Source organism: Belonocnema kinseyi, chromosome 2 (genome assembly GCF_010883055.1).
Source record: "Belonocnema kinseyi isolate 2016_QV_RU_SX_M_011 chromosome 2, B_treatae_v1, whole genome shotgun sequence".
Taxonomy (NCBI): domain Eukaryota; kingdom Metazoa; phylum Arthropoda; class Insecta; order Hymenoptera; family Cynipidae; genus Belonocnema; species Belonocnema kinseyi.
Genome location: NC_046658.1, coordinates 43,663,399 through 43,679,258, shown reverse-complemented (window position 1 = coordinate 43,679,258; position 15,860 = coordinate 43,663,399). Strand labels below are relative to the sequence as shown.

The 15,860-nt window shown below is 34.3% G+C and overlaps 1 protein-coding gene across 2 annotated transcripts in view; it reads right to left on the bottom strand.

The window, feature by feature from the left end:
* LOC117168297 (homeobox protein invected-like) overlaps positions 1–15,860 on the bottom strand; it is a 151,279-nt gene that overhangs the window by 66,439 nt on the left and 68,980 nt on the right. The gene's annotated exons all lie outside the window — the stretch shown is intronic.

Genomic DNA, 15,860 nt, shown 5'->3' with positions numbered 1-15,860 from the left:
AGAGAGAGATTAGCTTTTATGAGAGTCAGAATGACCCTTTTTGTTAGGACAGATATACACTCAAATTTATAAACCGCTCGGAAAAATTGGACTCTAGAGATATATTTATGTCTTCAAGATATAGAAAGTTGTCTCCAAGAGATAAATTGAAGTCTGGCTCCGTTTTAAAACTGAGACATGCTCAAGTCGATCTTTTCGACTCCAGCATGTCTTGATTAGGGGCAATTTAAGTCGAACTCAAGTCGAAGCATTTTCTTTCGGGATAGTTCCAACTTCCAACAATAGAGCAGTATTTTCCAAAAAAAGGTTAGTTTATCTCTACAAGTCTATTCGCCAAGTACAGTAGAAGTCCGATAACTTGCCGTCCGATAAGTGTACACTCCCCTTAAAACGTTATCATACGTACAGCACGCACAATAATCGTGGTTCTCCCACTACGAGTGCTCTTTTGCAAATGATTCGCGTCGATGATTCACGCATGCGCGCACCTAATATCATGCTACTAGAGGGGGCACCCGATAAGTCCGCAATTCCTGGAATTTTCCGCTCCTACAGATCCAAAGTTGGACAGTTATCGGACTTGTACTGTAAGTGGAATACAAAATTGAACGTCACGGAAGGTCAGTCAATGATAATTGCAATCTGAAGGAATAGCTCTATGAAAATCCTACTTTAAAATTATATTGCAATGGCATATCCTTTTTATTTTTATTGACTGGTTTACTGATAGGCTAACTTGACAATCCAACATGATTTGCCCAACGTGAAGAAATCTGGTAATTAAGAGCTAATCAAGCCTCCTCTCATGAAATTCTCGTAATGTCAACAACGGACTCTTGTAAGGTATACGAAAGACCTTGTCGAAGACCACCAGCAGTGAATATCTCTAAGAGATCGTCTTATTCTAATGACAATGACATCCATTATGTGACTATGTGACTATGCACTCAGAGAAAACGGTGTGAAATAAAACTCATAATCAAACATTCCTGAGCACTCTTCGCGCCACATTATCTCGATTTTCGCGATCTTCGCGGACGAAGAAGTAGCGAGAAGACCATTCGATTCGTGAAAACAATTTCGCGAACACTTTGACGTAGAGGTAGGAAGCATTCCTACGTGTTTGTTTGCTGCAATCTTCCCAAACTCAAGGAACAAGAATTTTGGAGAGAAATTTCTTCTATTTTGATAAACGTTGTGACTTTAGTATCTTAAATCTGTCTTGGTGTAAATAGATTTAACTTTAAGTGAAACGAAATAATGATCTCAAATTAAGATTTCTGAATAGTGTTTCTTGTAAAATCTTCATAAGTTGAGATGGAACACGCTTATTGCGGCCCTTGAAATTTAAGCGAAACCTGAAGCAAGATTAAACCTTGAAGAGTGTCACCTTCGAAAGAAGATTAAAGAGGATGACTTTGATTTGGTGTTAGCTATCGGTCTACTCTCTTAGGCTGATTTATTCGAGGATACAGGATTATCACTACTCTTAATATATTTTTAACTGTATAAGAATATCTACAACATATATAATGCATTGGCTTTATAGCAGGACATCGAAGAATACCATGTGTGGTTTACGAAATACTTACATCTGAGCCTGGAAGCCCGAAGCTTCTCTGGTTTCAACCTTCTCACTACCACTGAAGCACCTCTGTATATACTTTACGAAATTTATCACGTCGAGGTCGTGAATGGCGAACTTTCTACGCCTACGTTAGTCTCTCTTCTTCCGATGGGAATGTGCCAAAAGCTAAGGTGCATAAAATCGAAATCACATGAAATACGATACGCTGCAAGCAACCGATGAGTTTCTCATTATAGTATTACAATGAAACGACTGCTTTATTGTCACATATTTACATTATATGTCCATATTCCTATTCTTATACCATTTCCTCATTTGCAATTCTGCTTGAGATTCGTTAAACATTTTTATTAGGAGTTTTTTCTTTGAAAATAATTCAACATAGCTTATCGCCAATTAAGACATCTGCTTTAACTTCACCCTGGATGAGATCATAAATGAAATCTCTTTGTTTTGTCTGACAATGGCATTTTACGCATCCGATTTCTTAAACATGAAACAAGAACACATGTATAATGTTTCAGTTCCCACACAAGATACTGAGCTAAAATTCTTTTTCAATAGTCTGGATTTATGTTGATCTACTCGTCTTAAAATCTAAAAAATGGGAATGCAAGTACGTATCACAAGAAACCAACTTATAAGGTCATCGTGCTGTTGTTCCCCTTCGGTCGTTCACTCTTTGGTAAAGATCCCTAAAACCGAAAATCTCCTATTATGGAATTAGTGAGATGATAGACCCGTCAAGGAAGGGCCGCCGTTCCGGCCCACTGCTGTGCGGTACGGCTCTGGTCTTTCGGGGAACAGAAGAAAGAAGACTGCTGTGGATGGCTAAGGAGAAGAAGGAAAAAGAGAAGAGTTTAGCCTGACCCATAAAAACGTCAAACTTCCCCTAACCTAGAGAAACGTCTTCATTACCAGACTCGCTCCCATCATAACATACTCCTGGGGGAATATCAAGAGCGAGATCCCTTTCTTACTCCACAACACACTTCATCTTTCATTCACAGAAACTCAAATTGCAACTAAATATCTGCGACGCTGTTGAATATGACTATGTTATTCAATATTTTTTTGATGTTTCACAGAGTTTAAATTTTCAAGGTTGTGTGCCATAAAACAGGTTACATCTTCGTAGATTTTACGACAATGATATTTGTAGCTCTCCTTTAATAAACTATTTATTTAATATTAGCGTCACACACGTAATTTTTTATTTTAAAAAACAGGCAAAATACATAGTGAAGAAGGACCCTCAATTTATTATACCTTAAAATCGTTGGCATTTAATTCAGTAACATTTTTCTGGATGTAAAAAAATTGATCTGAATTTAAGTAAAAATTTGGCTTCTGGTGTTCTTTAGATTTTATAAATTTAAATATATTTGAACGAGCCTAATTTAAGTAAAATATGAGCCTTATTTAAGTTCTTTGGTGGCGTCTTTTAGGACCTAGCTTCCATCCTTAGCTAGTTTATAGCGAGACTGAACGTCTTTATATTAAATTTGGAAACAAACCGATTCATAGGCTTGAATCAATACTTTTTTCTGTGTACAAACTATTATCTCAAAAAATGTTCATATTATTTCTCTTGGAAATGATTTTAAATATCAGCGTTTAATTTCAATATCTAAGGGACCGATAGCTATAAAGAATATAGAACAATATGAATGGATTTTTTATGATAGGAATTAGTCGATTTGTGACAATTAAGGAGTATTTGTGAACTCTTCTCATTAAAATGAACGATCGACTCTTTTAATAGACTGGATTCGCCGACAAGGATTAAGACGCAACCAAAGTAAAGAGAAACAGTATTATAAAGTTGTGAAGGCCTGCCACACGCAAAAAAATATGAAAGATAGAAATAAGAATAAGAGAGAAAGAAAGAAGGAAAGGTAGTAAGAAGGGGAAGTCGAAGGCTCTGTTAATAAAGAAGTCGACGTTTTAATACCGGTGCTCGACAGGGTCCCGGCATATCTGGTTCCCCCGCCCCCCCTCTCGCAGTACGACGACTGGGAAGTAGTAAAGGAAAAAAGCGGTTATAATTAAATCGTGCAATCAACCGGCTAATTTGTCCTCAAGCGTATTAATAAAACCCCGCCCACCGCACTTGCATGCATTACTCTCTTTCCTGCCTTTCTGACCGTATATATATATATATACAATATACCTTGAGATGTACATACAATACATATCACTTACTATTTTTAACTTTTTTGCTTTTACTCTCCCACTGCTTCTTCCTTTCAAGTCTCTGCCAATTTTTAGCTAAGTGGGCATGAAATTAATCCTGTTCAATTAAGTTTAGAGTAGGTCTATTTTAGTTAAATTGAGGATATATATTGAGTTTTCTCTCTAAATCTGAGTCAGTGAAATTTCACTGATTCAAATAGCTAGAAATGAGTCACTGGCAATCCACCATGTCAATTTGGCAATCATAATAAGATAATATTTTAGTACATTCAATCAAAGAATAATAGCAAAAACTTAAAATTTATAAATCTGATCAAATATAAAAAAGGTGAATAGTTCAGATGCTTTTAAATGACAAACAACCTCACATATTACTTTAATTTCAAGATTAGACTGTCATGTACAAACCCGTTAAGTAAGTACTTCATATACGAGTGAGAGTATATTTGGTGCAATTGCAGAATAGGGACGTCATCTGTTTTTTGGCATAAAAAACAGTATTTTTCTGCAACAAACTATTAGAATCTTTAATTGAACGATAAATGAAGCGATTTGGCCAGACAGAAGTTTAAAATTATTGCTACTTTTGTTACTACGATATCTTAAATGTGGGTATGTCACGATATCGGAATGATCATATTTAACTCACCGTTTAGGTGCTTTTAAACATCCAAATGGCCAGAAACACCCCTTTGACAGGTCACAAAAATAATGTTGTCAAAACTTCTACCCTTTTCCAACGTTTCGTGGGGGCGGAAAGGCACCCCTATGACTAGTAAAAAGAATAATGTTGGTCAAATCACTACCCATTTCCAACTTCTCGACAAATAAGATCATTACGATATATCGTGACAGACCCATATCTGAGACATCATAGTAATAAAAGTAACAATAATTGTAAATTTTTGCTTGATCAAATCGATTCATTTGTCGTCCAATTAAAGACTCTAACAGTTTGTTGACAAATAACATTTTTTTCCCTGCCAAAATAAAGGTGATAGGTGACGCCCCTATTTTGACATTCAACTTATATTTATCCCATAGGTAATTTAGCAGACTTACAGTGCGAAAATTAAATAATTGATTTCACTAAGGAATTCTTCTTGCTACTAAGTAAAAGAGTAACAACAACGTTTAACTTAAAAATTTAGGGGTTATGATGCACATGATTTACTCTGGTGTTGCTGAGCTGATTAGTGAATAGTCCAAAATCACTGATTAATTAGTGAAATGTCTAACTAATATTTCAATCAGTGAATTTTTCACTGATTCATATTCAGACAGTTCTCTCTATACTTGTATCGTCTAAGAAAGTTGATCCATGTTTAAATGAAAGAGGGTACATTTTATATTCGACTGCATTAAACTTGTTTTCTAATTTTAAATTAGCAATTAAAGATAAAGTTTTCAGATTCGGAAGCACTAAAATTCGGATGCTTTGTAAGTTAGCATCTCTTCATCGCAATAGAAAGTCCTTCAAATTTTGGATCATAATATTAAAAATTATAAAAATTTGAGCGCATAAAGTTGATTTGAATGATAGGATGCTATGCAAGCAGTGTAAAAATCAACGAATTGTCTAAATTCACCGGAGGCGACAAAGAGGGGATGGTTGTCGATCGAAGACGACCGGTTTTGGGCCTTCCGCTCAATTGAGCGATACGCGAGTGACCACACACGTTTGCGCAAGCGGCCCGCCACGACGAGCATACAGTAGGCAAGTGGATATGCCTTTCAACCGCCGGTAAGTAAGCCCGGTATGACCGATAAGACCGAGTTTAACACACGCTGTACATACTCGCATATTATCTTTCTTTACACGCCAAACCTACAGAGTGACTGTGAATGCGTGAGAGTGTGTGTTTGCGCTCACTAGCAATTCAGAGAGACTCACTGTTTAATCTCAAACCCATACACGCAACCTAAAAAATGTTGATAAACCCATCATACATCATTTACAATTTTGCATTTTATTTTCAGTTTTTATTCACAATATTTCATTAAAGAAAGAAGGTTCAGTGGGGCTTGTGAAAATTATTCAACTTTTTGATGTACATTTCTTATTTATCTGAAAAACAATATCTTTTCTAGCATTCCATTCTACGATTTGAATAATATGTTACGGTTGTGACTTCTGTTTAAAGATGATTTTTGGAGAATATGAAACGTGTTCTTCACCTATTCTCAATTTATGATTCAGGAACAACGGATCAACTTTTCTTTCGATTTCCCTCGCTAGTCAGCTACTTAGTTTTAATTTGAATTAGAGGAAAACTTTTAAAAGTGAAATTTAAAGAAAAAAATTATATTCTTTTAATTGAGAACAATTTTAATTCAGCCAATTTAAAAATTGAACAATTTGCTGCATAGATCGTCTAAACTTATAAATAATTTCTTTTCAATCGTAAGCCTTATCTGAACATATTTAAGTCGAACCCATTCACAATCAAATAATTTTAAACTCAATCATTCATCAAATGAATCATTTCAACGTGTTCAAATCCATTTCGGAGAGACCAAATGAGAAAGTGCTAACTCGTGGAATCAAACTGAGAAGGTGCTAACTCGCGTGCGAACTCGCGTGCGAACTCGCAGAGCTTCCAAATTCAGTATGCATTGTATTGTGGACATTAGCGACCTACATTATGTATTACTTTTTCATTTGATATACACGAGTTAGCTCCTCTTGATTTAGTTTATCCGAGGTGGAACTTTGTCGTTTTCACACATCGATTTCATTCGTACATTCTCGAACTTAAACCCTGGAGATTTCAAAAACTTTAAACTTAAAGTGTTATCATTCATCTTTAATTTTTTTGTTTCCCTGAAAATGTCTCATTTCTGTGGAATGTGGCTCTCAGTATGAGATATATATATATATATATATAGAATGTTTATAAAATTTATCTGGAAAAAGTGTCTGAAATGCTTGGAATTTCAAATTCAAAAGTTTCAGCGCGTCCATGGCGCGCGTCTTTTGCCTCTCACACTTCGTGCTCGATAATAGATTTTTCTCGCGCTATGCGCTCGGCCTTTGTACTTTCCCAGCATTTGTGCACGAGACTTTTTGAAATTATAGTTTAAGGAATAGACAACTGTATGTAATTTAGTGATTGTAAATTCTCTTTCATTAAAGTTCCTTCGGCTGTAACGAACATATTCTCATCACGCATCTCGTGATTTGCACTAGATTTTCTTTAAAATGCGAAATTTCCTACCTATCAGATGTATTTTATATTTATTCCTATATGTCGGCCTGGAACTGCTTATTCAGATATTGCAAAATAAGGTTCAAATTTTGTTTTTTATTATTATTTTAATATTTCTTCTTTATTTTGCATTAATTCTTATTCTCAGCTATTTTAAAAAATGTATCATTTCATTCAATTTGTGTTACCATAATTCATAATATACATTGGCATTAAAATAGACGTATTTTCATTGTCTTGATTGTATAATTAAAAAAGGTACGTATTCTATAAAAACCCCATTTTGTTATTCAAAATTTCATTGCAACTACTGCCGCTTTTCCATAGATTACATTTTTTATTTTTAATAAGGTTTTATAACAAAAGTTCATGAAAATTTGTAGATCTTGTTTGGTTAAACAACTTTTGACTTTTCATTTATTCTTTCATCTCGTGTCGTTTTACCAAAAATGAAATTTATTAATTTTTAATCTTATTTTGTTTAAATTGAAAGAAAATCTACCCATTCTATCCAGAAATAATAAATAACAAATTTGTAAATCCTTTTTGGTTGAAAAACTTCTGTTTAATAATTTGTTCTCACCCTGTGTCATTTTTCAAAAAATGTATTATTTTTATTTTTCATGTTATTTTTTACGATTAAAACAAAAATGACGCGTCTTATTAAAAAAAATATTAAGAACAAATTCTTAGCTCTTTTTTAGGCAAACAACTTTTCTTATTCATTTTTTCATGGCTTGTGCCGTTTGTCCAAAAATTTAGATAGTTTTTAAATTTTACGATTAAAACCAAAATTACGCGTACCATTAACAAATTATTAATAAAAAATTTATATATCATTTTTGGGTGAAAAACTTTTGTCTATTAATTTTTGTTATATAAAGTTGTTTTTCCAAAAATTAAATTTTTTCATTTTTAATGTTTTTTATAAATAAAACAAAAACAACGTGTCCAATCAAAAAGCAATTCATAAAAAATGTGTTTATTTGACTTGTCCATTTGTCGTAAAAGAATTGAAAAAGTTTATGAAAGTCTTGTTGGACTTTAAAAAAGCAAAACTTTTTATTTTTAGACTTTTTTCATATCCCGCGTCGTTTGGCTTAAAATTTTCATTCTTTTTTCAATTTTGCAAATGCTATCACTTTGATCCTTTTTATTCTGTCAATAAAAGTCGTAACTATAAATTGTTCGACTTTCCGAGTATTGCAAATAGCCGTACATAACATTTTTAAATCTTAAAAAAATCTCAAAAATTTTGAAAACGATCTAACTTTTTGAATTTTTATCACAGATAGCTAGCTAACGAAGTTGAACTTCAGTTCGTGACACGAAAAGAGTGTACTCAAAGCTAATCTAATACATTAATTTTTTTAAAAGTTATTGTACTCAGTAAAAGACATAAATACATACAGACACATTCGTGAAATTTTTTCCGACTTAGAGGGTCTGAAAACGTTAAGATTTAGAAAAACTGGGGGGAAGGGGTAAAATTTGACACCAATTTAATACCTTATCTGATAAAAATGTACCTAATAATAAAATATCAGCTTAGTATTGTCTAAGCTTAAAATTAAAAACAAAATCTTTTTAAAAAGAGTACGGTATATCAGTGAGTTATTTCGAAATATTTAAAGCAGTAGTATTTCAATAAATTGTATTTCAAGAGTACTTTCCTGCAGTGAAAATTAAAAAATATATAAAAAATTGGAATTATTCATGCGCAAGTTGTACTCTGTATTCCTAAAGAACGAAAATTTTCAACATTTGAAAGATGGATGATTTTTTTGCTATATCTTTAAAAATATTATGTGATTTTTGTTTGTAATTTCATACTTCGAACGCGATTTTTTTAAACCTTCTAAAGGTAATCGATCCAAGTTGACTCACGAAATAGCTGAACGTCCTTCAAAATGGGCAGAATGCAGAATGTCGATAATTATGGTAATCTAACAATAAGACTGAGGACACAGAAACTAGAGATCTGGCCGTGTCAGTAGAGCAGAGTAGAGTAGAGTCCCACGGGGTCCGTATCGAATGCTAATTAAACGGGTGTCGACTGTATCAAAATACCTAACGGCTGTGCCGCGACGACTATAGCGATCAGTAGAGTCGAGCCAGTATGGTTTTCGGGGAGCCACGGGCCCTAATGTATGCCAGTGGGCTAGCACGGTGGTCCCGCGGCACCGTGTGGGTGGTCTACGTCCTCCTGCCAGGCACTCCCCTATGCTATGGGCACTGCTATGTGCACTATATACATACGCTCTATAAGCTTCATAAGCTCCACACGCTTCTTGGTACCCCCATCACCCCATCGCCTCATCGTCTCGTTCTTTTCATGAAGTCATGTCCCATATCCCACTGAGGGATGTGATATGGTCTCCTTGTCGATAAAAGAATTGCGAGATAGACGAGATTCAAGGAGCTCGCCACTCTCGCATTTGCGTTCGTCTTTATGCGCGCCTCCGTGATTAACACTAAACATTTTTCGTCCCATGCTCCCTTGGATCAAGCACAAGTCATTCGATCAGAACTTTATGGTTCGCTTATAATAAAGTTAAAGGGTCTGCATAGGAAACATGATATATGACTGATATAGGCTTGCTTCTTGCTTAAGGATTGCGTGAAGCAGCATTTTTTTATACATAGTGCTAAGAATCCACGCCATATATAAAGACTGGTTTACATTATTTAGTGATCAACGATTACTGATCCAAAACTGTTTTTTAACTTCAAAGATTCAGTTGAACCGAATTAATTAATGTCTCTCCGTTTCAAAATACGATACTTAGATTTATAGTCCAGGCATTACGTCGAAATGATAAGTGAATTTTCCGAAAAAATCCTACTTGCAATGTTTTTAATGAGAAAGTTTCGTTAAGGTGTCTCTTTTGCCATAGCAATAATGCTAGAACAGATCAGAACTCCCAACTCCCTTTTTTTTAACATTGCATTTTATAGCAAAGTGTCCAACAGAATAATAAAAGAGGACAAAATTATGAGAAAATTTGGTTGATAAAAGAATCCGCTATCTTCCATAGGTTTCGAGCTATGGTAAAAGTAGACTCAATTCTCTGAGATCACAAAAAAAGAACAATTATCTATCTATTAGTCAGGTCATTAGTTAGAACCCCTCAAAGTTGGCCATTTTTGCCTATTTTTACGGACAAAAAAGTGGAGTTTACTTTCTTCAAAATGAATCGTGTCAGGTTTGGCTTTGGTTGACGATACCAGAGGATAAAATAGAGTACAAAAATCTGCGCACGTCGGAAAAAAAGGTTTTGAGACCTATTATTTTGGGAATTGCAAGGTTTAAAAAAACGGATTTTTTTTGCTTTTTTGACTAAAAACGAAGAATTTTTTGTTGTTTTTGAAAATATCTCGTTTTCCGTGAATCTCAGGTCTAAATTACTAGAGATTAAATGACAGTGGAGTCAATTTAGCCTAAATTTAAAAAAGTGTCCTAAATAATAAGTCATGAGGTTGGAAAGTGCACTCTTCCTGCATAGAAGCACCTGAGCGTACCGTAAAGTAGAACTACAGTCATATTTCGAAATTGTTGTCCCAAAGAAATGTATATAATTCATTTATCATCTATATTACGTCTCTTCCTATCAATAAACAAATAATTGGTTATAACAAAAGCTTTCTATCACCATTTATGATTGCTTTTTAGACATTTTTTAGTATTTTCGTGGCAAAAAAATAAATTGTGACTGATTTAAAATGTGTAATGTGTTTTTATCAATGAACACATGTTTTTAATAATGATTGTTTATAAATAAATGTGGTCATAACCACTGTTGAGTGCTTTTTCAGTACTTTTGTGGCAAGAGAGTGATTATGATTAACTAAAAATGTAATATATATTTTTTTATCCAAAAACAAAAAGTTTTTTATCCAAAAACAAAAAGTTTTTTAATAAGTTTTTGGCATTAAAGTGCTTTTGACCTACTATAGGTAAGACATTGTTTTTTTTTTGTAATCACAAATAATTGAGTCTGCTTTCACTTAACTGTGAAGTAATTTCCTGTGCAGTAATTGGGTGCAAAGGTACACACTGTACTTTTTAATTCAGTGATTTTTTGCTGAAATATCCCAGAAATGAGGATTTTTTAGTATATCATAATACATCATTCGAAACTTATGGAAGATAGCCGATTATTTTGTTAATAAAATTTTCTAATAATTTTGTCCTCTTTCTTTTTCCTTTTGGATAATTTTCTCTACAATTTAATCTGAATGATCCGTCCACGTAAAAGTAACTGTTGGTATCAGATGCCTAGACTATCATTACAGTCTTATGTTTAAGTACCTCACAGTACCATCTAATGTCAAACTTGACAGTTAACAAAAGAGTTGATAAAAAGTTGTTTCAAATTGTCAGATTCAGTGTTATAACATATACACGGGAATCTCGACATAGTTCCGACCTCTTTGCCATTGGGTTTATATCGCGAATGTGTATTCCTAAGAAATTCCCCTCCACGATATTCAGTGCGTCCTTTTAAAGGCATGCAAGGCGCCTGCTTCATCACCCACTTGCTTTCTCAAACGTGGACGCTTGGAGAGCAGCGCGCGGGGAGGGAGAGAATCAGGTCTATTTCTCGAGGGACTATATCGAGGTAACAGTGTAGTGATGTAACACTGAATTTATTTTAATATTAACTCTGATTGAAGGTTCTGCACTGAGCTGTATACCTCAGGTTAACACAGGACTAAACATATGATTCATGTGACGTACATAACTAACATATGACTAAACATAGGATATCGACTGCTCCACGCAATATGGAAACATATTCCGGGAAACCATAATTTGTTTCTTTATACTGAATTGCACGAGGAATTACCAAACCTTGATTCCATCAGACTTTAACAACGGGCGCAGTACTGTGCCCGCACTGGCGGATACAGGCGCGGTACTGGCAATCAGTTCGGGCGCCTGTACTGATGCCCGTACTGGATGATAACGCTTTACCATTACTGGCTTGCCAGCACTATCTGAGTACTACCTGGCAGTATTGGGCTCATATCGGCATGCCATTACTGGCTAACCAGTACGTGAACCGTACTAAAAATCAGTACTGCGCCTATACTTGCGGAATACAGACACGGTATTAGGAATCAGTACTGCGTCCGCACTGGTGAAATGCGGGCACGATAATAGCAATCGATACTGCACCTATACTGGCGGAATACGGGCACGGTACTGGCAATAAGTGATAATGGAATACGGGCACAGTACTGGCAATCAGTTGTGCGCCCGCAATGGCGGATTAAAGATCTTATCAGTAGCAATATTTTCTTCCTCGCTTCCAGTTTCCGAAATGCCGCATTCTGGCATTCTACACGTGGAATAAAATGAGGAAAACCTACAATATTGCAGGTTAGATTTCTTTTATCACGTGTATCAATCGTAATGGTTCAATTTCTGACGAAAATGAGTGCATTTTTTGTAACAATGCAGCTTGAAGATATAAAAAAAATTATTTTTTTACGATAGAATCCTGAACTTACTTTGAATTACTGCCCATAAATTGCAACTGTTCGCGAAAAACTGCACTTTTTCCGCAAGAACAACAAAAACGTTTCACGATGCCGACTAAAACCACGTTGAGTTGATGTTGGTAGTCGTTGGTAGTCATTTAGATCGTACCAACTTCTGGCGATCATGTACAAAGCGCGCGAAAATATAAATTCAATTCAAGATGGAAATACATTAGGAAATAAATAATAAATATTAGTTTTTATTTCAAATTATTAAACATATAATATTATTATTATTATATGAATTGACAAAAATTCTGCAGTAATAATATTTTCTAATACTGTCTTACCAGTAATCGCGCAGTACTAAATATTCATGATAGCCATTACTGCGCCATTAATGGCAAGCAAGTAGCGGCTAACCAGTAGTGGCGTAGGACTGCCACCCATTACTGGCGCAGTACTATCTTTTCAGTATTGAAACAGTACTAAATACTCATGATAGCCATTACTGCGCCAGTTATTTGCAAGCCTGTAGTGGCTATACAGTACTGGATCAATACTATTACCCAGTTCAGGGCGCAGTACTTTCTTTCCAGGGCTGGCTCAGTAATAAATATTCATGATGGCCATTACTGCGCCAGCACTGGCGTAGTATTGTTACCCAGTACTGGCGCAGTACTGTTTTTCGAGTGCTAGCGTAGTACTAAATATTCATTATAGCCATTACTGCGCCAGTAACGACAAGACAGTATCAGCTGACCAGTACTGGCGTAGTACTGTTACCCAGTACTGGTGGAGTACTATTTTCCCAGTACTGGCTCAGTACTAAATGTTAATGATAGCCACTACTGCGCCAGTAATGGCAAGTCAGTAGTGGCTAACCCATATTGGCGCAGTACTGAATTTTGTGTGAACGTCGCCACAATACGGATTGGTCCGACTGGGATATTGCATGGGACAGAGCCTGTGTTATAAAATCCGACGTTTAGGAATAGAGTACATCACAGTACTATTAAATTATGATTCTAATCTTCACTGAGAGTTAGTATTTTAAAGTAACTTTAAAGTTACATTACTATTTCTTATGACACTGAATTTGTCAGTGGTTTGAACCTCACTGTTAAAAATAGTATTAAATTTAAAATACCGTGGACATTAAAATTAACACTTCAAGAATATGAAATCGTCATTAGAAGCTTTTATATTAAATTTAATTTACATTCACGATAATCACTCAGATCATTTCATTTTACACCAAATAAAAATAAGTTTAGCAGTAATCGAATTAGCAGTTTCGAATAGGTACCTGCAGAGACCTAAATGGGTTCGTTTAAAGCGCACTTGAAAAGAACAGCATCAACAGCATGAAGGCCCATTCACAACCCAAACGCTTGCAAAGTCGGGTTGGTAAGTTAGCGATTTAGAGAATATGTCGGTAAAACAAACACTAACGATATTAATATATATTCATTTTATTTTTTACTTGCTAAGGTTCACTTATTTTATAATCTTTTATACAAAATTGGTTCAAGTCTACACCACCTTTAAATTACCATGATTTAAAATCATTGGTCAATTAGTAATTGGAAATGTAATGCGATTTTATTGATTATAAATGAAAATGCATGACTCAGCTAATCCATTTTTAACTTACTCTTAAAAGTGATAAAAAATGATACTGCATATGCAGTATCAAAATGCATATAGTTCGTTATACTTACTTTATGAAGTTGAAAATACACTTAGGCTATTTTCTTGAAATAAAAAAAATAAATTCAAAAGGGTTAATGCAAGATTCCCTTTTTAATAATTGAATATTATTAATAATGACTTATTTATAAATGTGAGCATACACAATAAGTTTATTGACCAATGACTTAAGGCGAATATTTTTTGGCATATGAATCCGTGCTCCCAATTTTGGGAACTTTTAGAACTGTGCATGCGTCGCGCCAGCAACATGTTCTGTTGCTTTTAGCGCGCGCATTTATAATTATATAAATATTCAAATGTTATATTTATAATAAATATTGATTGGGAAATGCTTCAAAAGTTATTTATTAATCCTAAAATAGAATTTTTGAGTGACAGATGAAAAAATATTGTGATTTTATTGCAAAAAACGTTTTTAATTCTAACTTCAGAAAAAAAATTTCAATTTATTTTTAGTAACTTTATTGATTTTATTTTAGATCAAATAGTTGCAAATAAAAAAAAAATAAAAATTAGAAACTCGACAGAGACAAGATTAATCATTAAGCTAAAAAAATTCTTTCTATCTCTGAACTCGGAATTCACAACGTCTTTTTGATTAAAATTGAATTTTATTTTTATCTGTCACTTCAAAATCTTATTTTATGATTAAGAAATTACTGTCAATGCATTTCCTAATCATTATTTACTATAAATATCACATTTGAATATCGACACTATTCAAATTCAGCCCGCCAACAATAACCAATCATGTTACCGGCGCGACGCAAGCGCAGTTCGAAAAGTTCCCAAGATTGGGAGCACTGGTATGAATAAGCCTTTATATTTAAAAATTTGCTACTTAACCTGCAAATGATATTTATCAATTCATTATATCTATTTCAATTGCAGTAATAAATATTATAAATTAATTATGTTCATTAAGCTATGTCCATCAGAGTTTGATGACATGTGTGCTTTGAGGTAAACATTGTGTTATTGATTAAAAATAATATCCAAGTGGGCAAAGCGAAAAATAGGTTCTTTAGGAATAGGCTCAATTACATTTGAAATCCTTTCAAACCCCAAGTGTGGTATCATTTAGAGTTCATTTATCGTTTTGGGTTCCTTCAGCAAGTGGGGTTCATTTTTGTTGCAGCTTCTTTGGAACCGAAAATGGGTTCCAATGGAAAATTCAGTTTTTTCTGTGTAGCACTTTAATCATAGAAAGCAATTCAATCGACGATTTCTAGATAATTACTTTAATTGAGAATATTGGACAAGAATTAAAGAACGGTGGAAATTTGGCTATATCATATTCCTAGTGGACCTATATTAATTCACCAAACCATAGGTCTATTTATAAACCGGTTAGAAATAGACAGGGGCCAGAAGTTTTCACTTTTTAAGATGCTTTTTCATCTTTATGTTAGTGCACTCGTAACTTCTATTAGGATTATCCGATTGGAGTTTTATTATAGAGTTTTCAAAGGCTCTTTTCATTTCCTTTATGGCTATCATAATTTTTTTCACTTTGATTTTTTTGCATTCTCACCAGAGAAGGTATTCGATTTGTGTAAAATTCGACCCCCCCCCCAACTTTTCGTCAAATGTCCACGTTTGGAGACCCCTTTAATCCGAAAAACAGGGTTTTACGAATGTGTCTGTCTGTCAGTCAGTCTGTC